This window comes from Neomonachus schauinslandi, chromosome 12 (assembly GCF_002201575.2).
Source record: "Neomonachus schauinslandi chromosome 12, ASM220157v2, whole genome shotgun sequence".
Taxonomy (NCBI): Eukaryota; Metazoa; Chordata; class Mammalia; order Carnivora; family Phocidae; genus Neomonachus; species Neomonachus schauinslandi.
Window position 1 is genome coordinate 33887641 of NC_058414.1, and position 25686 is coordinate 33913326.

The 25686-nt window shown below is 39.7% G+C and overlaps 1 protein-coding gene across 2 annotated transcripts in view; it reads left to right on the forward strand.

Annotated features, from left to right (window-relative positions):
- The window catches only part of CDK14 (cyclin dependent kinase 14), a 546170-nt gene that overhangs the window by 279505 nt on the left and 240979 nt on the right, over window positions 1–25686 (forward strand). The window lies entirely within an intron of this gene.

Here is a 25686-nt window from a genome sequence, read left to right on the forward strand (position 1 = left end):
GGACGTAAACATGCCTGAGGTTGAGATACAGGCTTTTGACGAAATATGATTATCTTTTCCCTCCCCACTTTCCGATAAATAAAAGAGCAAGAAATGTCTGTTTCCTATTCCAAGGGTAGGAGACTGTTCAGTACCTTTGGAATGAATCTGCTCTGTTGGGTTTTAAATATTCTTTCCTTCGAAAATTGAAATAGAACAAAAGTTAGCATAACGAGTGATATATTGTGAAAGTGTCATTTGTTCTCATCTTGTTGGTAGAAATGATGAAACTCTGTGTGTGTGTGGTTTATTGCCAGATTTTAGCATCAAAATAATACAAGGTGGCCAGACATAAAGTCTTTCTATTACAGAGTAGAAAATAATGGGAGAGTAGGTGGGTGGAGGAGAGATTTGTGGTTCCTCAGATATAGGGTTATTGGATTTGCTGTGAACATTATTTTGTGGTTTGTCAGTATCAGTAAATTAATAAGGCTTCATAGTGATTTTCTTCTGGTGTTTTAATATACTGTGAGGTATATGTTGGAGTAAGTAATTGCATTGAACATTTAATTCTATTGAACGTGGTTTTCTTGTGTATTTGTAAAATAACATTTGTAAAAAAAACATTTTACAAAGTTGATTTTGTTTATATGATCAAGGGTATAATGGGATTATATGTAAGTGCTTACTGGGGATTATTTGTTAATTTTATGGCAATGTTTTTATTATAATTGTCAGGTAAGTTCATCTTAAAAGATTCTTTTGAATCTTTAAAACTGACATTTTATAATATCAGATTCAGAAATAAATTGAAATGCAGTTTTAAACAACTTAGGAAGTGTTTTAGAAAATTAGAAAATTGAGAGATACTCAGAGCCAACATTCACATTTTCCTTGTTTCTTTTCCTAGTACCTTTCCTCTCCTCCTCCAGGCTCTTCTTTTTCAAAACATTTTCTTTTGTAAAGTTTTCACCCACGAATATGCCAGGCACATTTTCTGATGTTGTTAAATGTGAAAAAAAATCATTTCTAACAGCTTAGATTTTTCCTTTCATAGCCCAAACCTCGTCTCTTTATTCAGTTCCTTACCAATGACCATTTAAGTGCTTGTTGCATTTCCCTCTCGGGGGCAGTCCTGCGCTGAAAGGCCTTGTCGGGGAGGCTGTGTGTGTACTTGCAGTGTCCGTATTCTAAAGCCTCTGATTCCTTGCACCAGCCCGTTCTGCAGAAAGGTTGTGCCACGCACCTCCCCCCTCAGCATCATGGATTGAGTCTCCTTGCCCGGAACACACCCTTGGCATGCGTCCTGTGCACAAAGTATAATAAGCGAGACTCATCCACCAACTGACAATTTCCCCCCAATTAATTATGCATTATTTTTGTCTTTTAATTTAAGACATGCAATTAACTGTGATTTACTGCACTTGGGCACGTGTTTATGTCTGAGCTGAAGGAAGCACAGTAGAAGCTGTGGAGAAGCTAGACAGTCAAAATGGGATGGTTCCAGGCAGCAGAACAATTAGAAACACCAGGTCTTAATTCAGACTTTGATGTATAAAGAGCTTTAGAAGCAGTTCTTTTGTCCTTTTTTTTTTTTTTCTTGTGTGAAAATTGATTAAAAGAGACAAATGAAATCTGTCTGAGTACAGGTCCCATGTTGTAAGTGTTACTATTTTTATTAGAAAAACTACTTGGGGAGTGAGGGGGAAACACTGAAATTTATTGAATTTATTCTGAGTGCCAGACACTTAGAAATTCTTGTTTCACTGTGTCTTCAATCTAGTAAGGTATATTAACCCATGTTTTTGAAAGAGACCTGAGTTCAGAGAGGCTTGACCTCACAGGTAACTGGTTGCAAAGCTGGAATTCTTCAGTAGCTCTTGCAGTGCACTGAAATGATTGTATTCATTGGTTTATCTGTTACTTTTTTATTCCAGTACTTGATTGTAAGTTCTGTGAGGGCAGGGACTCGGCTTGTCTTTCTTACTGTTGTCTGTGCTATGTCTAGAACCATGCTTAGCACATAGTAGGCATTCAGGAGATATTGGTTGAATGAATTAAAAATATGTATGACTAAATTGAGTATTATTTAAAGACTAAGACCCACTGAGGCTCTTGGATGGCTCACTGGCTTAAGTGTCTGCCATTGGCTCAGGTTATGATCCCAGGGTTCTGGGATCTAGCCTTGCATTAGGCTCCCTGCTCAGTGGGGAGTCTGCTTCTCCCTCTCCCTCTGCTGCTCTCCCTGCTCATGCTCTCTCTCTCTCTCTCTCTCACATAAATAAATAAAATCTTAAAAAAAAAAAAAAAAGACTAAGACCCACCTAAATTTACTAATTTCTGCTTCTTTGCTTTGGTAAACCAGCAGTTAACAAACTAATTTTCTCTTCATCAGTGCTATCTTGGCTGGGTACAGTCAAAAGTTAAAAACTTGTTAGTGTTGGAGCCTCAGGATTGCTTTGAAGCTTAGGCCCTACATACCTGTTTGGTATTTACTATGTATGTAACCTTGGACTGCAGAAATACAGGTCACTGAGTGAATGTAAACGTGCACAGAAGGTGTCTATGATTTGCAGTTCCTACTCTGCCGGCCTTAAATGATCATCTCATTATATCGTTGTTTTGGGCAAAATGTGTTGAACATTGAATTAGGAGAGCTGGCTCTGTCTATAACTAGCCTGTGACTTTCACAAAGTCATTTATCGTTTCTGATCCTTAGGCCCCTCCACTGAAAAATAGGAGCATTGGACTGGTACTTTCCAAGATCCTTTTAAGTGCTGTTTTGTTTTGTTTTTATGTTGTACATTTCTGAAATTACTAATTTATTTTCTAATAACCAGATATTTGCTGGTGATTAAAAATCGGTCCGTTGAATCTGGAATCAGTACTATACCATCCCTCCCTTGAATCTAATTTTTTTATTCTATCTTCTGGAAATTCAAACAGATGAGAGCCACAGTTTTATAATATGCACTGAGATCACATTAAAAGAAAATTATTGAAGTATGATGAGTAAATGCATAAATAAATTCACCAAAAATTAATGTTCATTTGCAGTATAGTAGTATGAAACTTAAGGATATATTTCCATGTAAATGAGATTAAAACAAAATAGATGAGTCTATAGACTTTCCTGCAATCCCCGTAAGACAAGGATGGTGTCATCCACATTTCCCTGCTATTCTCCCACTGTTTTAAAGGGTCATGCCTAAGTCTATGGAAAGACAGCTGGGCCGAATTTGGCCCTGAAGAAGTGAGACAGTGAGAACTCCGTAATGTAAGCACATAAGCTTTTGGCCTATGTGTATTTTTTATACATATATATATATATAATTATTATTATTATTATTATTTTTTACTGACTTTCCTAATGCAGGAACCTTGTTAACATCTCTGTGGTTTTAATCAAGGAAAATTGGGTGGGTCTCTTTCCCAACAGAGGTCTAAAATATTACCTTCCTAATGTTGGCAGTTTCCTCCTCCAGGCTGTTCCCTGTTCCTCATCTTGATTTAAGAAAGGAAATTACTGTAAATCACATTTTAGATTAATTTGCGGAACACACCAGAGAAGGAACTCTACCGAGGCCATGGCGAGCCCGGGGTTTGTTGGTAATGTGCCTCTCCGAATTCGTGTGGGGAATAGTGGAAAACAGAAGGAAATCAGCTGCTTTCAGATGCAGAGTAGAGTCTGTCAGTTTGATAAATAGAAAGTGTCTGAATAAATGCCTGTTAGTCCCCAAAGTATAGACCTTTAACTATTTTTTTATCATTAGCATATAAAATTCACCATGGAAGCCATAGTTACAAATTCAAGGTTAGATATAACTTAGTCCATTTGTTTGGTCTGTAGGATTCATTTTAACTCTATCTTTGTTTCGGAATATATTTTCTATTAACAGAATTAACTATATTTTCCAGTGAGGTGTCACTCTGCTTTTATAAGGTTTTCTTTCTCAGCAGTTTAACGCATGAGCAGTTCTAATGCAAAGTTCAGACAATTGTTTTCATATACATCTGAAAACTGAAGAATATTTTTAGAGCAGTTGATGCTGCAATTTGAACCAAAGAAAGATCTATTTTCTCCCTAATTTTTCTAGACTTCATTAAAACTCCAAATTAAAATGTACATATCTGAAAATTTATCATAGATTATTAAGATTACATGTTAGAAATAATTTTGATCGACATGTGAACTAGACAGTTATTTTAAAGATGTGGTAACCCTTTTGAAAAGGAATGTTGGTACTTAAAATCGTCTTCTCTCTGATCACAGCATCATCACTTAGCTTCATTATTTAAATCTTGCTTAATATCCCATTCATGCCTTCAAAGTTTTCTCACATTCAAGGGGGATGGATGATGATGCCAATGATGATAACATTATATTGTTTTTCTGTTTTGTCTTATCACCACGTAACTTCTCCCAGGTATGCGAAGATGCTACATATGAGAGATTTTGTTCTCCTTTTAAAGAGACTTTATGCCTAGAGTGGCTTTACATGCATAGTAAAATTGAGCAGAAAGTATACAGAATTCGCATGTACTCCCTGCCCCCACACTGCATTTAGTTACCAACATCCCCCACCAGAATGGTACATCTGTGACCATAGGTGAACGTATACTACATGTCAGCATCACCCAGAGTCTGTGGTTTACATTAGGTTCACTCTTGGTGTTGTACATTCTATGGGTTTTGACAAATTATAATGATGTATCTGCCATTATAGTATCATACAGAAGAGTTTCACTGCCCTAAAAATCCTCTCATCTATATGGGTTTTTTTAAAAGCTGTAAATGGAAACAAGAAGAAAATGTATGAATTGCAACTCATATGCATATTCTCCTCTGTCTATGAGAAACCTCTGTGTTCAGTCACCATAAAGCAGATTGAAGCAATGTGGATGGGGGTTGATTGCTAAGAATGGCAGCTTGCAACTCCATGGAAATGAGGAAATTCAAAAGAGTGTTAGTTCGGTTTTAGCCATATCATGCATGTGAGGTAATGAGACATTTTAAAATGCAGAACAGACTGCTACAAATAGGGCTGATCATCTCATTCTCCACTATGGATGGGAACCTTCTGGGCAAAGGGATTTCAGTATGCAAAATTATTGTTTGTTTGTTTGTTTGTGTTTTTTTACTATACAATATGAGGGCAGAATTGTTGGCAGTAAATCAGATAAGTGATGCAGGATCTGAGTTGAAATACACTGATGTGTTTTTAGAAAAAAGTCTGCCTGTGGGTTGACTGCAGCGCTGGCTGTTGGCGGTAATGACCAGAGTGGGGAGTTGTAGGTGACGTTAGCAAGAGTGACAGTGAAACAAAAGAAGACAGTGTGAAACAAACCTCAGAATCATGAACACTCACAGGCTACTCAGGACAACAGTGCTTACACTTGAACGTGAGTTTTGTTAACATATGGGTCGTGTAAAAGGTTGCTTAGATTTTAACAATTCACTGATGTCCCTTAATTCACAGATCTTCCTCTGTCTCCTGCTCTTTCCCTTCCAAGAAGCCACGTTTTTAAAATGCAGCCCAAGCCAGACTCCACTGAAACATTCGTCAACAGGCCTGATTTATACTAGAATCTTGGTCATAGTGAGTCATGTAGTCTGAGGCACATGTTTCCTAACATTTTTACTGGGAGCTAGAGAAACTGGCTACTGTGGAAAATCTGAGATATATTGTAAATTCTGAAAGCTAGACATACTTAAAAAATTTGTGATTTTGATGGGTTTTTTTCCCCTCACTTTAGTACTATCAGTTCAATATTAGTTTGCTTTTCCTCTTTTGTTTTCTAAGGTTTTTAAAATGCCATATGGGTTGGTTTATTTACTTTTGGAGTAGTGCATATTTATATTAAAAATTTTCTTCTCACCTTGAATAATTTCTTCTGTTACAGTAGATCAACATAGGAAGCTAGGACTTTTCTCTTGTTAATAAAAGAAAGTACTGGAGGAATGCCTCGGGGGCTCAGTGGGTTAAGCGGCTGCCTTCGGATCAGTTCATGATTTCAGGGTCCTGGGATCAAGTCCCGCAATAGGGTCCCTGCTCAGCGGGGGAGTTTGCTTCTCCCTCTGCCTGCCGTTCCCCTTGCTTATGCTCTCTCTCGCTCTCTCTCACTCTCTCAAATAAATAAATAAATAAAATCTTTAAAAAAAAAGTATTGGAAAATTAAAAAGTACAAAAAAAATTGAGAACTAATGATCTGTGTTGCTTAGAAATTTTAGATACATGTCTGAAAAACAGTCTATTTTATCACATACTATAAAAATAAACTTGATGTATATAATCAAGCTTACAGATCTAAAATAATATAACTTCTTGCAAAAATTCAAAACTTAAAAATGGAACGTCTCTCAGTTAAATATCTGTCAAGTTATTTGACATTCTAATTTTTAACCTGGAAGGATATTGATATAAAGTGCGGATTGAAGTGTTTGGTTTTTCTTTCCAGTTTTGGAGTTAGAGATGACAGCTAAGGAATCTATTGTGTGAATGTTATATGTGGAAACTGTGCTTAGAACCAGCCTGGAAGTCATAGAAGGGGGTCAGTGAGTTGGCTACATTGAGTGCCCCCCCCCCCCGAGAATGGGACAAGAAAGGTGTAAAGAGAGGCCTAAGAAAAGTCAGAGGTGGTTTCTGAAAAGATATCGGTAAGCTCTCGACCTACTTAAAATATGTTGGGAGCATCTAATCAGAATCACTACTATTAATGTTAAAAGAACAATATAAAAGAAGTAAGATGTGGCAGCCTTGCGCTCCAAGAGTTGGAAGCAGAATGTGATGTTATTTTTGAAGCCCTCATCCAGTTGTCGATAGAGTTTTAGCATTGGGAAGGTTTTGTTATTTTTGTTTTTCAGATAAAGGCAGCAAGTCTATGATGGGAAAGTTAACATGAATCTGTTATAATTGTATAAGAAAACCCACTACATTCACATTTCCAGAATTTTTCATTTTAGATTTTCTCTGGATTTTGAAGGAAACTCAGAGATTGTCTTGTCCAAATCCCTTATCTTAAACATGTATACACTTTGGCCCAGCGATGGAAAATAAGTTAACATTGAGCCTGTTACTTAGTAAGTGATATGTTAAGTTATTAATGTTACTGTGGCCAGTGTCTCTAGAGTCCTAATGTAGTACCCAATAAACTGTGGATAATTTATTTAGCATGTGCGCAAGCTTATTCCCCAGACATATGAGAAGGTAGAAGTGCTGACCAGATGTCTAGGTCAAAATAATCTCTCTGGGTCTGGGTACCTGTGTCAGCTGTAGTGAGATCCTTGTGGGGAAGGGGGCGATCCCTCAGTCTTCACGTTAGAACGAACGTGTGCATCTTGGGGAAATGAAAAACAAAAACAAAAACCCCACCAGTATGAAGAACGTTTCTCACAGTAGACCTGCAGGAAACCTTGTTGAAATATAAGTTGGAATGGAGCCTTGGTAATTTATGAATTAGAAGGAACCACCCTCTTTCATTATGTTCCTGGGAGAAATTAAAGCATTGAGCAGCCCTGTGGGCAGAAGAAGGCTAAATTGGCTTTAACAGTGTTCCGCTATGACTCAGCCGTCCTGGGCAGTAGCTGGGAAATGCCCTTGTTGCCTCCCAGTGGGAGAAATCTGTTCAGATCTTGCCTTTTCCACAGGGTGGAAATAAATAGTACACAATTCTCGGGCAGGGGAGAAGTAACAGACATACTACTTAAAAACATTTTGATCTGAAATAGAAAACTTTTTACATGGGAGCACATATACCCAAGTGAAAAGAGAAGATCAAATAAAATGTCCCAGAATGGTTAGGGTGCAGATTCTGGAGGCACATGCCAGAGTTTGAATCCAGACTCTCCAGTTTACAAATCATGTGTCCTTGGGTGAATTACCGAAATTCTCGGTGCCTTAATTTACCTGTTTAAAAATAAGGATGCTGACAGTAATATGGGGTACCTCATAAAATTGTTAGAAGACAAATAAATGAACACTTAGAAATCATGTAAGGACAGTGCCTGGCTTATAGACAGTCCATATAAATGTCATGTTTATCATTATCCCTTTAGGGTTTAGGTTTGACGTGTTCAGAATGTTCCTTTTTTTTTAATTAGTTTTTGATGTAGTGTTCCATGATTCATTGTTATTTGTTTTTAACGCGATTTTTCCCCCTAAAGTGTATAACGTAGTTTCTTGCCTTTTTGAACAAGGATGTAATAAGGAATATTATTCAACAGTTCGTTCAACAGATTTTTCCTGAGTGCCTCCCATGGACTCAGCACTGTGCTCGTGGCTGAGTGTACAGTGGTAAATCATAGCAACTTGGTTCCTGCAACTTTCCTCGCAGGAAAGTCTTGCAGACGCTATTTTGAATATCAGTTACTTTTTCTGTGGAGATGCACCAAGGGCTAATGAACTTTTTTAAACGATCTGATTTTTAAATCGTTGTCTTGTATATTTTATGGAATTGTCACTTGTCTGTTTTAAAGTATAATTACTGGCCCAGGTGGAATGTTCAAAGTAATAATTCTCTACACAATCAATGTTAAAAACTTTTTGTTGTTTGTAGTTCAGATTTTAAAATATATCTATCACAGTGCCATTCAGTTTACCTTCCCCGGTAAAGGGACTAGAATAATTTAATAAGAGGGACTAATTCTTGCGACAGAAGTTTTCACGATACGTTTGTCCCATTCGTGTCATTCTTTGAGAGTAAAATTATACTTCATGTTAGGTCTTTTATGAGGCAGACACTTGGTTAATTAACCAAGAAATCTGCTGGTATTACACATATTCTCCTCATAAACATCTGAGTGGTTCTGCCAAATGTTTCAGTAGGAGAGACCTGTGAGATAAGAAAATTTTGTGAACCGCGAGAAGAATCATCCCTAATGAAAAATATAATTATACCTTAGTGCACGCTGTAATAAAGAACTGAGTAAATCCTTGAACACTACGAGAATGAACGCTCCTTATGTGCAGTGTCCATGTTTGTAGTCTCTTAGGAGTCACTGTTGCTGCAGGAATTACTTTTACATTGTCAGGTAATGCCGAAATCTAAATGAAAAATGGCATATTGATTTTTAAGGGTCTTCAGAGATTTGATGCTATGTAAAACAGAGTCTATAAGAAAACAGTGTAGGTCCATTATAACTTGTTTTCTAAGACTTGTGGCCATTTTTTTGAAATGAGATTTGATGTCAAAGTTCATTTGACCAGTCTGTAATGTCTCAAGAGGAAAAGTACACAGCTAGAAATATGCATAAATTAAGGGACACACTTGTAGTCTTCAAGAAAGGTATGCATAGATTGTCAAAACAAATGATTTAAGATTGTGGGCGATTCCTTAGCAAAGTCATATGTCAAGCAGTTTGTAGCATGGATCCTTCAGTCCAGTAAAAATATCAGTACCCTACATTTTGTCAGCATGGACTATGACAGCAAACTTAGTCACTTTTTAAATTTTAAGAATTGCTTATTTTACCATCTTTGTGAGTGACATGTCTGTGATCTTTGGAAATGGGCATCTATGCTGTACAATGTGGAAGCAAAAGATGAGGATTTTGCCTAGTACAAGATGTAGAAGATCCAGTGGATCTTCTAGATCTAGTGGATCTAGATTCCAGTGGCTGGAAGCATTTTCATTTTTGAATATTGAATTCAACCTTGGAAAAATTGTCGTAGTTGAATCATCAAAACATTTTATCAGAAGCACTTGACATGATTGCTTTTAGGAAATGAAATTGATTCAAACCTCTGTCATTTCTAAGAATAATAATAGCGGCCCTTTATAGTTCATGAAGTGATTTCATAGCTCTTATTTTGTGTTACCCTCATCATCCTGTGAAGTAGACACTACAGGTCTCATTACCCCCTTTTTAATATGAGAACATTGATTTGTGCTTATAGTATTAGATCAGCATGGGCATCAGATTGATATTGTTTTTAATTTTTAAATTCCATATGCATATATTTATCTATGTAACACATGATTTACAAGAATTAATTAGTACCTAATGGTTCACTGTAAAGTTCATTATTAAAAACAGTAAGAGGGGCGCCTGGGTGGCTCAGATGGTTAAGCGTCTGCCTTCGGCTCAGGTCATGATCCCAGGGTTTGGGGATCGAGCCCCACGTCGGGCTCCTGGCTCAGCAGGGAGCCTGCTCTCCTTCTCCCTCTGTCTCCCCCCCTGCTCATGCTCTCTCTCCCTCTGTATCTGTGTGTCTCAAATGAATAAATAAAATCTTTAAAAAAAAAGAAATAAAATAAATAAAAACAGTAAGAGTAAATCAACATTTTAAGTAGTCTCCTTGATGATTTGATTGTTTTTGCTAACTTCTTTCAGATATGATGAAATTACCTTTGTTTCTCCTTTGACTGATAAAGAGCTTGTATATTTCTTTGTCCTCTTAGTTTTCTGTGATGCTTTGTGAATATTATTTTCAGTCTTTGGTTCATTTGCATGAACTACTTTTTATAAGATTTAGTTTATTTTTTAATTTTTTTAATATATGATGTATTATTAGTTTCAGAGGTAGAGGTCAGTGATTATCAGTCTTATATAATACCCAGTGCTCATTATATCACGTGCGCTCCTTAATGTCCATCACCCAGTTACCCCATCCCTCCCCTCCCCCCAAGCAACCTTCAGTTTGTTTCCTATGATTAAGAGTCTCTTATGGTTTGTCTCCCTCTCTGGTTTCATCTTGTTTTATTTTTTCCTCTCTTCCCCTATGATCCTCTGTTTTGTTTCTTAAATGCCACATATGAGTGAGATCATATGATAATTGTCTTTCTCTGATTGATTTATTTTGCTTAGCATAATACCCCCTAGTTCCATCCACATCGTTGCAAATGTCAAGATATCATTTTTTTGATCTCTGAGTAGTATTCCATTGTATTCCATATCTTCTTTATCCATTCATCTGTCAATGGACACTGGGGCTCTTTCCATACTTTGGCTACTGTGGACATTGCTCCTATAAACATTGGGGTGCAGGTGCCCCTTCGGGTCACTACATTTGTATCTTTGGGGTAAATACCCAGTAATGTAATTTCTGGGTCGTAGGGTAGCTCTATTTTCAACTTTTTGAGGACCCTCCATACTGATTTCCAGAGTGGTTGCACCAGCTTGCATTCCCACCAACAGTGTAGGAGGGTTCCCCTTTCTTGGCATCCTCACCAACATCTGTCATTTCCTGACTTGTTCATTTTAGCCATTCTGGCCAGTGTGAGGTGGTATCTCACTGTGGTTTTGATTTGTATTTCCCAGATGCCGAGTGATGTTGAGCATTTTTTCATGTGTCTGTTGTTGACTGATATTTTAACATTGGCATTTCTGTGGAGTCTGTAGGCTTGAAAATAATTCATCCTGAAATCAATCATCTTGGAAGATCATATGACTTCTTTTATATCTTTTAAATAACAACATGAAGAATGTTCAAGTAGTTCTGATTTTTATTATGATCGGTGATCTTTTAAATATGAAAATTATAGATAAATGTGTTTTGCTGTCCAGCACTTTATGAACGGGAATAGTTACAAACAAGCTCTTTGGTCTCCCTCCAAGAAGTAGAGAAATTTGGATGTGAATTTGAAATTGTCTTTGAATCACTAAGTGAATGCCAAAATAAACAATACTTTTACCCTCCAGCTCTAAGGGGCTGTCTGTAAACTGAAAGCTCAAACATTGAAGGTAGTCAGACATTCTAGTACATGCCAACTTGCCCTTTCATTGCCAGAGATAAAATTTCTGGAAATCAGGAAGACATTAAAAAACAAAACTCAAAGCCCTTTTTCAAAGTGCTCATTGTTAGACTTTACTCTCCCACTTACATTCCTTTCTCCAAGCTGCCCCATCCCACCTCCGGCTCACCCCCAGTCACTGTCAATGCTGGTGGCAGGTGATTTATATCACTGCTGTGATGGGAGAGCGAAGCGGGGGGAAAGAATGAGCACTGTTATTTTGTCTTCTTCGTAGCGATAAATTGTTTTGTTGAGAAATACAAGTACGTAATTTGTTTTGCCTATAAAAATATCATGCTTGGTATATCTAGAGAGATAATCACTACAGAAACGTTGGAAGTGAAATTTTTTCATCTTTGTATTATTTTTTAGCAGGAGCCAGTCAATTCCCCCAGTTAGTTGGATGGCTGTTGTCCTCTTTACACACTTACTCTTCTTCTTGCAGAGGCATTCAGAGCCAGCTTTTTTTTTTTTTTAAGATTTTATTTATTTATTTGTTAGAGAGAGCTAGAGAGAGAGCGAGAACACGAATACAAGCAGGGGGAGCGGCAGGCAGAGGGAGAGGTAAGCAGAGGGAGAAGCAGGCTCCCCGCTGAGTAGGGAGCCCGAGTCGGGGCTAGATCCCAGGTCCCTGGGGTCATGACCTGAGCCGAAGGCAGACGCTTAACCGGCTGAGCCACCCAGACGCCCCTCAGAGCCAGCTTTTGATTGCTGTTTCTTTTGCTGCTTCCGTAAATCTGAAAAGGCATTTCTACAACTGTTATACAACCCATATATTCATGAAAAATAATTTTTAAAATAAAAAATTTTTCATCGGTCAAATCAGTTTAGGGTGAATTTCATGGGTGTGTCTTACCCGCCCCAGTGAATTTGTAATATATATTAGCTAAGTGATTAAAGGCCCTTGACCTTCCTGCAGTGAAAATAAAATCTGGTATTGCATGTCTTAGATTTATTTGATTAAGGACACATTTTTGACTCTGGAATATAAGTTGGGAAAATGTTGGCATATTAGTTATATATTGCTGTTTAACAAATTACCACAAACCAAGATGCTTCAAACAACAGGTGTTTATCATCTTCTAGGTTCTGTGGGTTAGGGATCTGGGCGTGGCTCAGCTGGGTGCCTCTGCTTCCACGCCTCTCACATGGCTTGAATCGAGGTGTCATCTGAAGGTTCTCCTGGGAAAGGATCCGCTTCCAAGTTTCCATGGTTGTTGGCAGAATTCGTTACTTGCGGTCTGTTGGACTCAGGGCCCCAGTTCCAAGCTGGCTGTTGGCCAGAGGCCACTCTCGGTTCCTTGACACATGGACCTCTCCAAAACGGCTACTTGCTTCGTCAAAATATTCAAACCAAGAAGGCAAAAGAGTGAGTCTGCAGCAAGACAGAAGTTACAGTCTTGGCCATATTCTATTTTTTAGAAACAAGTAACAGGTGCCATCCCTACTCAACAGAGCGGGGAGGGGATTCCACAAAAGTGTGACTATCAGGAGGCAGGGGTGTCAGGCGAGCGACCTTAGAGTCTGCCAACCACAAATGGTATAAAAACTACTGTCCACTTATCTCTTGATAATTACACTGTGTGATAGGACTTTCCGTAAGAAATAGCAGATAACTGAGCATGTAAAGCCTTATGCTAGGGTGAAAAGATGTATAAAGGGTATCGGCAATGATGCTGCTGATGACAAACAGTGATGAGAAGTAAGCCTTCATTGACTGCTACTTCTGTCAGATGCTGGGGTGAACGCTGTGCTTGTCGTCTCTTACCTAATCGTCACATGAGCCTCCTTTTCCAGAAGACAAAATGGAAGGTTGAGAAGTTAAGTAAGCCTGTAGGTTGTTCTCAAGCAGTTCACTGAGAAATTAGACAAGTTATGCCACTAATTGTACTATTTTTCAGCGGGTGACTTCTCTCTACATGACAGAAGCCCAGGAAAGGGTTGGGGCGACTTAGAGGGGACAGCCCAAAGAGGTCTTTTCCAAGGATGAGTATAGGATATCATGAGGTTTCTGAGACAGGGACAGGGACGGGGTACAGTATAAGTAAAGGCAGGTAGGTTTCTATGATGGTAATACTTACAGTCCCTCTACAATAACATGACAAAGGATAGAGCTATTACCTTTAGCCACAGGCAGAGATATTGGTGGACGTGTGGGCAGCAGAGCCAGAGAGGAGATTAAATGTCAAGTAGGTAGTGTCAACAGTAGCAGATGGCAACTATTTGGTTATATTTTTTATTATTTATTTATCCCCGGCCTCTCTCCAAAATGGCCTTGCAGCAGCTGCTGATCTGATGGTCCACTTGCTCTCTTCTTACTTAGCCTGCTGCTATTCTGGGCAGACGTGTTTCCATCCACCCCTCGCCTTCCCTCCGGTTCTGGTCTCCGAGTTCCACCTTCAGACAGGTGCATCTGGGAAGGCGCTGGGTGCCAGTGCCCGGGGTCCTGGGGGCTGCAGCGCAGGAGAGTTTCAGCATTCATTTCGCTGGCCTTCTATCAGCTGGAACCTGCTGCCAGTTGGGCGGGACCGGGCCAGGCCCAGTCCCTGCACAGACAGGCCCCTGGGACGGAGGCAGGGCGCTTAGCCAGGTGTCTGCAGCATACAGTGTGATGTCCAGAGCCCATTGACAGATCGGGGTGGGGGGAGGGGGGCAGGCTATGAGAGGAAGCCCTGCTGCGCTCTCCCAATCCTCTGGGCTAGAACAGTGTCAGTAGCCAAGGTTCACAGCAAACACCAGGGCTGAGAAACTAAGCAACAGTCATCTTCTCTGGAAGCCCCTTCCTTGGGCAGAGATGGTAGCAAAAAGGTAGGCTCATTTAATAAAAAGAACATGAGAGTAGGAGTGAGAACTCCAAGCACTTGTTCTAGCATTTTAACTAACTAGCTGTTGGACTTTGGACTAGTCACTTAAATAGGCAGTTTTATTTTCGTAAATTAAAAAAAAAAAAAAAAGACAGGATTTAATGATCTTTAAGCTTGAAATCCCAGATTTTAATATTTTTAAATGTCCTTTAAAAAGTCTTCTCCGAAGTGAGTCTACTCTATTTTATACCATATATTTATACAGTTTGTGGCCATTTCCTTAAAAATACCTTTGCTGATTTCAAAAGTCAACTTCTGCTTTGCCCATGAAAAAATTTTAATCTGGAATGGAGATTTTATTACCTTTCTTAGTGTGATCATCCCAATGACTATAACTAGGTATTATGGATAAAGAATGGTGAAGAATTTTAATGCCTTCAGAAAGGCTAATTTTTTTTTTTGCAATTCTATACATTTCTCTGTGCTTATCAAGATAAATATGCTCTTAATCCCCTCTATCTATTTCACCCATTCCCCCCACCCACCTCCCCTTTGATAATCACCAGTTCTCTGTATTTAAGAGTCTGGGGTTTTTTGTTTGTTTTTTTCTTTGCTTATTCATTTGTTTTGTTTCTTAAATTCTACATATGAATGAAATCAAATGGCATTTGTCTTTCTCTGACTGACTTCTTTCACTCAGCATAATACCCTCTAGGTCCATCCATGTTGCCACAAATGGCAAGATCTCACTTCCTTACGAATGAATAATACACCATGCCTTCTTTATCTGTTTATCTATCCACGGACACTTGGATTGCTTCCATAATTTGGCTTAATCAGTAAATTATGTTGCAATAAACATAGGGGTGCATATATAGTTTTAAATTAGTGTTTTTGTTTTCTTTGGGTAAGTGCCCAGTAGTGGTATTACTGTATCGTTTGGTATTTCTATTTTTAATTTTTTGAGGAACCTCCATATTGTTTTGCATAGGGGCTGTACTAATTTGCATCCTTACCAACAGTGCACAAGGGTTCCCTTTTCTTCACATCCTCTCCAGCACTTGTTATTTCTTGTGTTTTTGATCCCAGCCATTTCGACTGGTGTGAGATGATACCTCACTGTGGTTTTGACTTGCATTTCCCTGATGATGGGTGATATTGAGCATCTTTTCATGTGTCTGTTGGCCATCTGTATGTCTTCCTTTGAAAAATGTCTCTTCAGGTCCTCTGCCCATTTTTTAATCGAATTATTTCTCTTTAAAGTTACCATTTTTTTGTAATTTTATTTTTTTAATTTGATTTTTTATTTCAATTAAATTAGCCAACATATAGTACATCATTAGTTTCAGATGTAGTGTTCAACAATTCATCAGTTGCATATAACACCCAGTGCTCATCACATCACGGGTCCTCCTTAATACCCATCACCCAGGTACCCCATCCCCCCACCCACCTCCCCTCCAGCAACTCTCAGTTTGTTTCCTATAGTAAGGAGTCTCTCATGGTCTGTCTCCTTCTCTGATGACTTCCCATTCAGTTTTCCCTCCCTTCCCCTATGATCCTCTGCACTGTTTCTTATATTCCATATATGAGTGAAACCATATGATCATTGTCTTTCTCTGGTTGACTTATTTCGCTCCGCATAATACCCTCCAGTTCCATCCATGTCAATGTAAATGGTTAAGTATTCATCCTTTCTGATAGCTGAGTAATATTCCATTGTATATATGGACCACATCTTCTTTATCCATTCATCTGTCGATGTACATCTGGGCTCTTTCCATAGTTTGGCTATTGTGGACATTGCTGCTATAATCATTGGGGTGCAGGTGCCCCTTTGGATCACTACATTTGTATCTTTGGGGTAAATACTCAGTAGTGTAGTTTCTGGGTCATAGCGTAGCTCTATTTTCAACTTTTGGAGGAACCTCCATACTGTTTTCCAGAGTGGCTACATCAGCATGTATTCCCACCAGCAGTATAGGAGGGTTCCCCTTTCTTCGCATCCTTGCCAACACCTGTTGTTTCCTGACTTCTTAATTTTAGCCATTCTGACTGGTGTGAGGTGGTATCTCATTATGGTTTCGATTTGTATTTCCCTGATGCTGAGTGATGTTGAGCACTTTTTCATGTGTCTGCTGGCCATTTGTATGTCTTCTTTGCAGAAATGTCTGTTCATGTCTTCTGCCCATTTCTTGACTGAATTATTTGTTTTTTTGGGTGTTGAGTTTGATATGTTCTTTATAGATCTTGGATACCAGCCCTCCATCTGATATGTCATTTGCAAATATCTTCTCCCATTCCGTGGCTTGCCTCTTAGTTGTGTTGACTGTTTCTTTTGTTGTGCAGAAGCTTTTTATCTTGATGAAGTACCAATAGTTCATTTTTGCTTTTGTTTCCCTGCCTTTGGAGACGTGTCTAACAAGAAGTCGCTGCGACTGAGGTCAAAGAGGTTGCTGCCTGTGTCTCCTCTAGGATTTTGATGGATTCCTGTCTCACATTTAGGACTTTCATCCATTTTGAGTTTTTCTTTGTGTATGGTGTAAGGAAATGGTCCAGTTTCATTCTTCTACGGGTGGCTGTCCAATTTCCCTGGCACTGACAGAATAAAGTTGCAATTTTTTTTTTAAGACAAAAAAGGTTTACAGAAAATGATTGATAGTATAAAGGATATCTTTAAAAAAAAATCTGGATATTTTGTTTTATTTTGACAATTAATTCCCTCAATGTATTTTTAGAAATGCATACTGCATTTGTTCACAGCATTTGATGCAATGTCGTGTTTAATGCTGTGTAATAGATTTAGAGTAATTTAGTCAACAATTTAGAAGTACTCTTCTTGTACTTGTGGATTTTAATATACAATCATAATTTCAAAGATTAATCCACCCACATGTACTAAATTTTACTTAAGTCCCAGATGTATATTTCAAGTAGTTTCTCTTTTCGCTCCTTTAATGAAATATTTAATGAAAGAAACATTGAGATCAATAAAGAAAAGGATAGCAAATTAGAGAGCACCTTGATGATTCTGGAACTCATGTTTGGTTTGAAGATAGTTCCTAAATTTAAAATGTCTTCAGCTACACTTAAAGATTCCAAATAAAGCTTTATTGATGAGGATAAATACCTGAAAGAAAAGCTATTTGGACTGACAAGAAAGGAAGAGTTAAAGTCTATGTATCAGATTCTGTAAAGGACATGTGCTTCAGATGTTAGGTTTCTGTCTTTAATTCCTAAAGGAGAAGACACTGTGTAGTCTGGCACAATAGGAGTTTATATTTTATTGCTGACAGCTCTGTTAAAACCGTGGCAGTCTTCTGGGAACATTGTCGGTCCTCTCAAACTTAGCATGTGTGATGTTTGCTGATAAACGAGGATAAATTGTCATGTTGCTGATTCTGAGTTCGAACTTCTCAAAACCTACCTAACTATATTCTCACATCCATTATCTCTGGTTATTTAGATCAGCAGGCCTTCACGTGGTTATATTAGATTTGGAAAGGAACACTTCATTGTATGAACTGTAAAAAAAAAAAATTTAAATCCTAGCTGCTTTGGGCAGTTTTGACACTTTCATCTTAAGGGAAGTCTACTTTAAGTATTATACTTGCAAGCAAATTTCCCTTTCAGGAAGATTTTTTTTTTTTAAACATCAGAATTGCCTGATGATTCAGCTTGCTCATGCAGGTTTATCTTGGTCTTCGTCGCTAAACTGGTTATTACTCGACAAGCCTGTGTTTTAGGAGACAACTTGGTGGTAGTGGTGAGAATATTTAAATAATAGTTTATTTCAGCTTGGTCTACCCAGTCATTAGCTCATTGCTGCCAGCCATCAGTTTCCCTGCCACACCAGGAAAGCCTGTCATTTACATCCGATCACTATTTTAGGACTCACATTATGAAGTATAAAGAAATACGCTAGAATCTGAGGGTGGAGGTGGGAAGGGGGTGTATGACGACACAGGGCTGGGTGAGGACTTATTTGACCCTTTTTCTTTCTCTCTTCTAAAACAAGTACTTTTTTTTTTCCTGTGCACACAGTAATAGACATTTCAGAAAACAAAAGGGGAGTAGAGTGAAAATTAAGTTTTCTTCTCCTCCTGTTTTTTTATTCCTTTCCCCACAGGCAGTTGCCTTTACCTGTTCCTCATGTTTCTTTTTGGAGATAGAATATGTCTATGTAAGCACATTTTTTAAAAAAATGCAGATACTACATAGCATACCCACTGTTCTTTATTTTGCCTTTTCTCTCAACAATTTATTATAGCTGGCTCCATATTAATACATTTAGATTTGTTGGCCTTGTTGGCTGCATTTTGTAAGCTGTGCCATAATTTATTTAGCCACTTTCCTTCTGGAATTTGAGGTTATTTTTCGTCTTTTGCTAGAAACAGTATCACAATGAATATCCATGTACACAAGTCTGTGTGTGTATAAATACAGTATAAACACCTAGAATAAAAGGTACCATTGATCACTCTCTGGAACTTGTGAAACACACCCAGTGACTTCCAAGTTTAGTTCAGCCAGTCAACTCAGTGAACACATTATTCTAGGCCCTGTGTTGGTCCTGGGGACTTTCAAGAATCAGACACCGCCTCTGCCTTAAATAAGTTAGCATCATTCTCCATTGACTGTGATGCTCACAGGTAAAGTGCCAGGTGACCAATCATGACAGGGAGGAATGCCTTCTGACCTCCGGATTTAGGGAAGAACTTGGAGCTGGGTTGGAATTAGAGGTGGGAAGCAGCAGTGAAGGACATGGGAAGGGTGCTTCAGAGTGCCTGCTGGGCGCACTGCCTCCCCCCCCCTCGTGGGCACCCTCACCATCCCTGCGACATGCCAGGCCTGCTCCTGCCTCACTTGTGGTGCCCTCTGCCTAGAATACTCCCCCTAGATTTCTTTATGCCTTGGTCCCCTTACAGTGATGCCCACAGTGCATCAGAGCTCCTCAGCTTGGGCCCTGGTTATTTGCCTGAGTGCTGAAGGTATCCTGGTGCATCAGAAACAGGTAGCTCGTGTTCCTTCACTCTGCTGTCCCTCTTGATGCCACCAGAAAGGTGCCTCTCATGATAGCGTCGTGTCATGGCTGGCTCGTCCCTGGCGTTTGGCACTGCCATGACCACTCTGGCCTCCTCAGCCATCTGCCCAAGGGCAGAGCAGACCCTTCCCTAAGGCTGCTACAATACAGCCAACATCAGGCTGTCAGTCCCAACAAGATTTTGAGCATTTGAGGAGGGGCAGGGCCGCTCGGGGTACCGCTTCCTTCTGTTTAAGGTTCCCCACTCAGAACCTAGAGGTCCCTTCTCAGAGTGGGGGGAAAGGGTCTCCTCTCTGTTTATCTCCTCCTCATCTCTGTCTGCCTAAGACTGGCTTCTGTCTCCCCAAAGTGAGTGTTTCCAGTGATCTACCTAGAAATCAGGTGCCAGGCCTCTAAAGAGGAAGTTCCCTCCTCATGAGAATCTGAGGCCCCTGGGGGATCTAATTTCAGATCTTAGGGTCCGCCTTCCATCCCCTAGCCACAGGATTGGCCACTCAGGCCCGCAGCCCCAAGAAACAATCATTGCACTTAATATTTATACCGAAACAAAACCAACAGTCCAATATCATATGTGTGATAGGATTTAGACTTAAATGTTACCACAAGTTGGGCTTTATGGGTTTTGTCCTTTTTAGGGTGAGGAATAGCTCTCACCACATCCCCTTTCTTTAGTCCTCTGGCTTCCTGAAAACTTCTAATGGAGAACAAGGGGGAGCATTGTTGTGTTATCTCTGTGTTCCTTGAGACAGCAAACATCTTCCTCAAAGAACCTCAGAAGCCCATTAGCTTTGCCAAAACATGCACCCAGTTTACATTAAACCCTTCGCTCTGCAACATCAAGATGCAGATTAATTTCACAGCTTGCCCCAGAACAGTGGGTAGGGACTTGCCATTTATGTAACAGAAATTTTGTCATTAAGTTGGTTTTCTTAGAATAAAGGAACAGGCAGCCTCAAAGATAAATTCAGGTCTCTTCCTTTAGTAAAACTGAAAGCTGGAAGCTTTGAAATGATGTTTTGTATTTCTGCTCATCAAGGTTTTTTTAAAGACAAAACAAACAAACAAAAACCACAAAAAAATCTCTCAGGTCTGGGCATACGTCTTTCTCTGCTTAAATGAACTCTCTGAGAGGTAGCTGGGGTGCTCTGCAGTATTCTGTGCAGAAACCTGGTGTCATAGTTGGGATCTAAGCTGGTTTCACACATCTGAGTCTTCCAGTGCCTAGTCCAGGATCCTAGTGAGCTTCCCTGGGAACAGGGAAGTTGTTTCCCTGTCCAAATGTGATTTAGACAGACATAGTCTTGTTTTAAGTACGGTATTTTACAGAGGACTTGGTGTTATGTCAGGGTGCAGACGGGGTGGAGGGTGGTAGTAAGAAATGGGCAATCATAAGAAATGAATCTTTCTCCATCTATATGATGGAGAGATAAACATGGAGGTAAAAAGTTAATAAAATAGTTTTATATACTTACTGCCAAGTGAGCTGAATGGAGAATGACATGTGATGTAAAAATTTAGAGGAGAGGTTGATTAATTCTTGCATATTATTTTAAGCATATTAGTTTGAGAAATAATGGAATTTGTTAGGAAAGTATATCCATCACTTATATTATTACGAACCAGTAGCTTATATATTAATAGCCTTATTTCTCTTTGTATTTGTATTTAACATATATGTGAGCAGTATAAAACAATTAAAGAATTTTATGTGTGTTTTGGGTTTACTTCTAAATAACAATAACAATAAAGGATCATGAGCTTTTATGTGATTCACTTTTACTCACATTGGGTTTTTAAACATTTTAAAGTCCAGGGACATATACTCTATTGAGATCTGACAGAAGGTCCCAAGGTATAAAATAGTGGATCAGGTGGGCTGGGCCATTCTCCCTATTGGTCAAGATGATATACACATGCCACCTGCTATAGGAACACTCTCAGGGGTTGGTGGATAGGTGGCTTTCTCAACATATATGTCCGTCCAACAGTAGACTCACTGTGGGCCAGACACCATGCCCGGAGCTGGAGATAGAAAAGCAAATGAACCATGGTCCTACTTTCAGGGAATCTGGTGTGGGGCAGATGGTGGCTGACATGTGAGTGAATGACTTGGCAAGTCCACTCAAGCTCGGGGCTTCAGTCAGTAGAGAAGAGGAAGGCTCATTACCTGGACCAGGGACGGGAGGGCAAGTCAGGGAAGCTGCTGGAGAACTTGGCCAGAGTATAGCTTTGAAGGACATGTAGGAATTCATCAGCTGAGTTAGGCGTTCCAAGATAGGAGACCATGTTGTGCAAAGAAACTGATGTGAAAGCAGATAATTACAAGTGATTTGCCTAGAACATAAAAAGGAAGGAATGGGAAGAAACAAGGCTGGAGTAATAGCAGGGGAAGTCTTTGGATTTTGGACTTTCAGGATAAATTCCAGAGAATCCATTAAGCTCTTTAGCAGAGAAGTGACATGATCAGATGGTGTTTTAGTTAATGGTGACAGCCAATGTGTTGTGAGTGTCGTATGAGCCAGGTGCACTATGAAGCATTTTCCATGCATTTCTCATTTAATTCACACAAGTACCCTGAGTCAGGTGTGATCATTGTATCAGAGATCCTAGAGGGGAACAAAGGGTAGCTCAAATGGGGTGATGGAGGAGAGTTTGAAGTAGGGACTATTTATGAAACTGTGGGCAGGGTTGAAGATGTGAAACCCATCCAGGCTAGCAATAGTGGGGAGCCTTTACCACTACCCACATGAGGGATTAAGAGAGAAAGTGATTCTGGAACCCACTGAGCAAGAGTGGTAGCTTTCCAAGGGAGGACTTAGCCACTGTCATTTACTTGTCCAGCTGGGAAGGAATTGGATGGGGGAGGGGCGGGAGAGGGGTGCAAGAAAATACATCCGTCTCCTGTTTTTCTTCCTTCTCATACTCTGATCTTTGGGCAGTGTGCCTCCCAGTGGTCAAACCCAAAACTTGAGATCAAGGGGCCAAGGATTCTGTAATTAAAGGCCCATTAAGGTCAGCCTCTGGGAAGCTTAGAAGGTGGGGGTCCCGGCAGGCAGAAGAAGAGTCAGGAACACATTAGAAGAGATAAATGGAGAATATCCAGCAGAGTTATTACATGCCTTTCACAGAGGAAGCAACTAAAACTCAACTAGGTTAAGCTACTTGCCCCAAATCACACAGATTGTAAGTGGTGGTCTCACCTGACCGCGCCGAGGAAGCTCTTAGGCACTGCATGGAGATGTCTGTTCCTCAGACTATGGAAAAGGAATAGGAAGGGCAAATGTGCTGGCTGGGTGACCAGTTAGGAGCTCTTTCAAAGGTTCAAGGCCCAGAAGGGTAAGGTTGAGGAACTAAAGTGGCAGTGAGACCAGAAAGAAGGGAATGGATTTGATGCAGTGGAGGCAGAATGGACAGAACTGTGGAGCTCAATTTCTTTTTCATAAGAAATGGTAATATCATAGAAAGTACGGGCTATCTTAGATCCTTTCCAGCACGAAAGCTCTGTGACTCATCTCTGCAGTGATTGTGATACATATTTATTTCATGGAATTAATGTATTTTTGAAAATGTTCCCCAAATGCTCCATACGCCTTCTTTTGGAGGTTTGATGTTTATTTATTTACGTTAGTGACACCCAATTCCAGTGACACAACAACCAAGATTGTCACCAGGTATCACAAAACATGTTTTAAAATCATCAAAATAAAGTAAACATGCTCATGTCTTTTAGTAGATGTTTTCCTTTAATTATGTCTGGAAAACTGTATTGAGTACAGTGTGGAGACTCCAAAATATAACTTGACCTCTACTCAAGTAGTATGATAAAAGAAAAGGAAAAACTAAAAGCACAGGAGAAAAATTCAGAAAAATTGGGCAGCAACCATAAAACAAAAATATTCAGTTTGACCCAAACCTTTTTTTCCCTTGAATTGGCTCAATAATTGCTTCATTAATTTGAACTCATTCAGTTGGACATTTATTGTTGTAAACACATAAAAACCTCTCAGTTAAAAAATTCACATCAGGGCAACTGGGTGGCTCAGTTGGTTAAGCATCCCACTCTTGATTTCAGCTCAGGTCATGATCTTGGGGTCGTGGATCGAGCTCTGTGTTGGGCTCATGCTCAGCATAGAGTCTGTTTGTCCCTCTCCCTCTGCTCCCCTCCCCCCAGTAAATAAATAAGATCTTTAAAAAAAAGTTCACATCAGTAAAGACACCTCAGAAGAGCTTTTTCTTTTAAAAAAAAGCTTTTTAAAAAATTATATTTATTTATTTGACAGAGAGAGAGGGCACAAGAAGGGGGAGTGGCAGGCAGAGGGAGAAGCAGACTCCCCGCTGAGCAGGGAGCCTGATGTGGGACTCGATCCCAGGACCCCGGGATCATGACCCGAGCCGAAGGCAGCCGCTTAATTGACTGAGCCAGTCAGGCGCCCCCAGAAGAGCTTTTCCTTGTGTCGTTATGTGTCCTACAGAAAACCACACCTGAGTTTGAGATTTCTGAAAAAAAAAAGGGGGGGGGCAGGGCCCTCAGAGCCCTGTAAGATAGATAGCACCCCTCATACTCACCTTTTTCTTTCTTTCTTTCTTTCTTTCTTTCTTTCTTTCTTTCTTTCTTTCTTTCTTTCTTTCTTTCTTTTCTTTCTTTTCTTTCTTTTCTTTCTTTCTTTCATGTTTAGCACTTCCTCTCTCAGTTATCACAGTCTCTGGCTGACTGCTCCATTTCTGGGGCTACTGCTTTCTGCTGCTTTCCACTTTAAAACGAAGCAGCAGATGAGAGCTCTTCTCATCCCAGCGATTAGACCCTAAGTGAAGGTTTCTGAGCATTTCTCCAAAGTACTTCCTTATCAAATTTCTCTTTTCCTTGAGGGTCTGTTGTGTGATTGTTCTGTGAGGCTCTCTACACAACATCAATCATTTTCTCTCATTTCCTCATATTTTTGGAACCTCCTTCCAGTAAAAGCAGCTTGTGTTTTTCTTTAAAAGGTTTATTTATTTGAGAGAGAGAGAGCACGAGCAGAGGGAGAGGGAGAAGCAGACTTCCCACTGAGCAGGGAGCCCGATGTGGGGCTCGATCCCAGGACCCTGGGATCATGACCTGAGCCGAAGGCAGACGCTTAACGACTGAGCCACCCAGGCGCCCTGAGATGCAGTAGTTTTAAAACAAGTCTGCAAATTACTTGAAACACCTCCCATTAAGAGGTGGGGTCTAATTCCCCTCTCCTTAAATATTGGGCTGATCTTAGTGACTTGCTTCTAATTAAGAGCAGGTAGAAGGAGTGACTCTTTGTGGCTTTCAAGGCTAGTTCATCAAGGGTGACACAGCATCCACCCAGGCGACCCCAAACCAGTTTGTGTTTTCTCCTCATTTCTCTTTCTTGTCCTCACCCCATCGCTTTCCCTCTCCCACCAGGCTGACCTGCCACCACTCCAGACTTGGGAGTCACCCAGTCTGTGCCACTCCAGCTAGATGGAGCCCAGGAACACGTTTGTTCCCAGATCCCCAGTCTTCCTGGGCACGCAGTGGCACTGCCTGTGTGCATCCTGGCTTAGCCACTTACTACTGTGTAACCTGGGGTAAATTCGTTTCCGTTCTGTTAAATCAGCATAGTAATAATCATACTACCTTCTAGGTTGTTGTAATGACTAAATGATGTCATGTATCTGAAAACCTAATAGATTGTAACTGCTCGTTCAATTCTCATCGGGTTTGCACTAGCATATTCACTCATTTTTCATATTTTAGTATTATCTATAGTAAGACTAGGTAAAAGTATTGCACTACCCCCTTCCCCAACTTTAAAAAAAAATTTAGGTGGTTTAGGAAGGAAATGGGAATGATTTTCTCATAAGCCTTCCAGAGGAACACTCACTCTAATTTCTTATTTCCCTTAAAAGCTCAAAAATTAATGAGAGCATATGTTGTCATTTCAAATGTTACGTATGGATCATGTCATCTTTATAGATTGGCTTCTTTCTTATTAAGCACAAAGGATACCTCTGGCATAAAATCATAATTATTTTTATGTAATTTGACCTAACTATAGTTGTGATTATTCAGCAATCTTTCTTTAACACATACCAGTGCACACTCTTAGAATATTTTGGGTATATATATTAATACATATT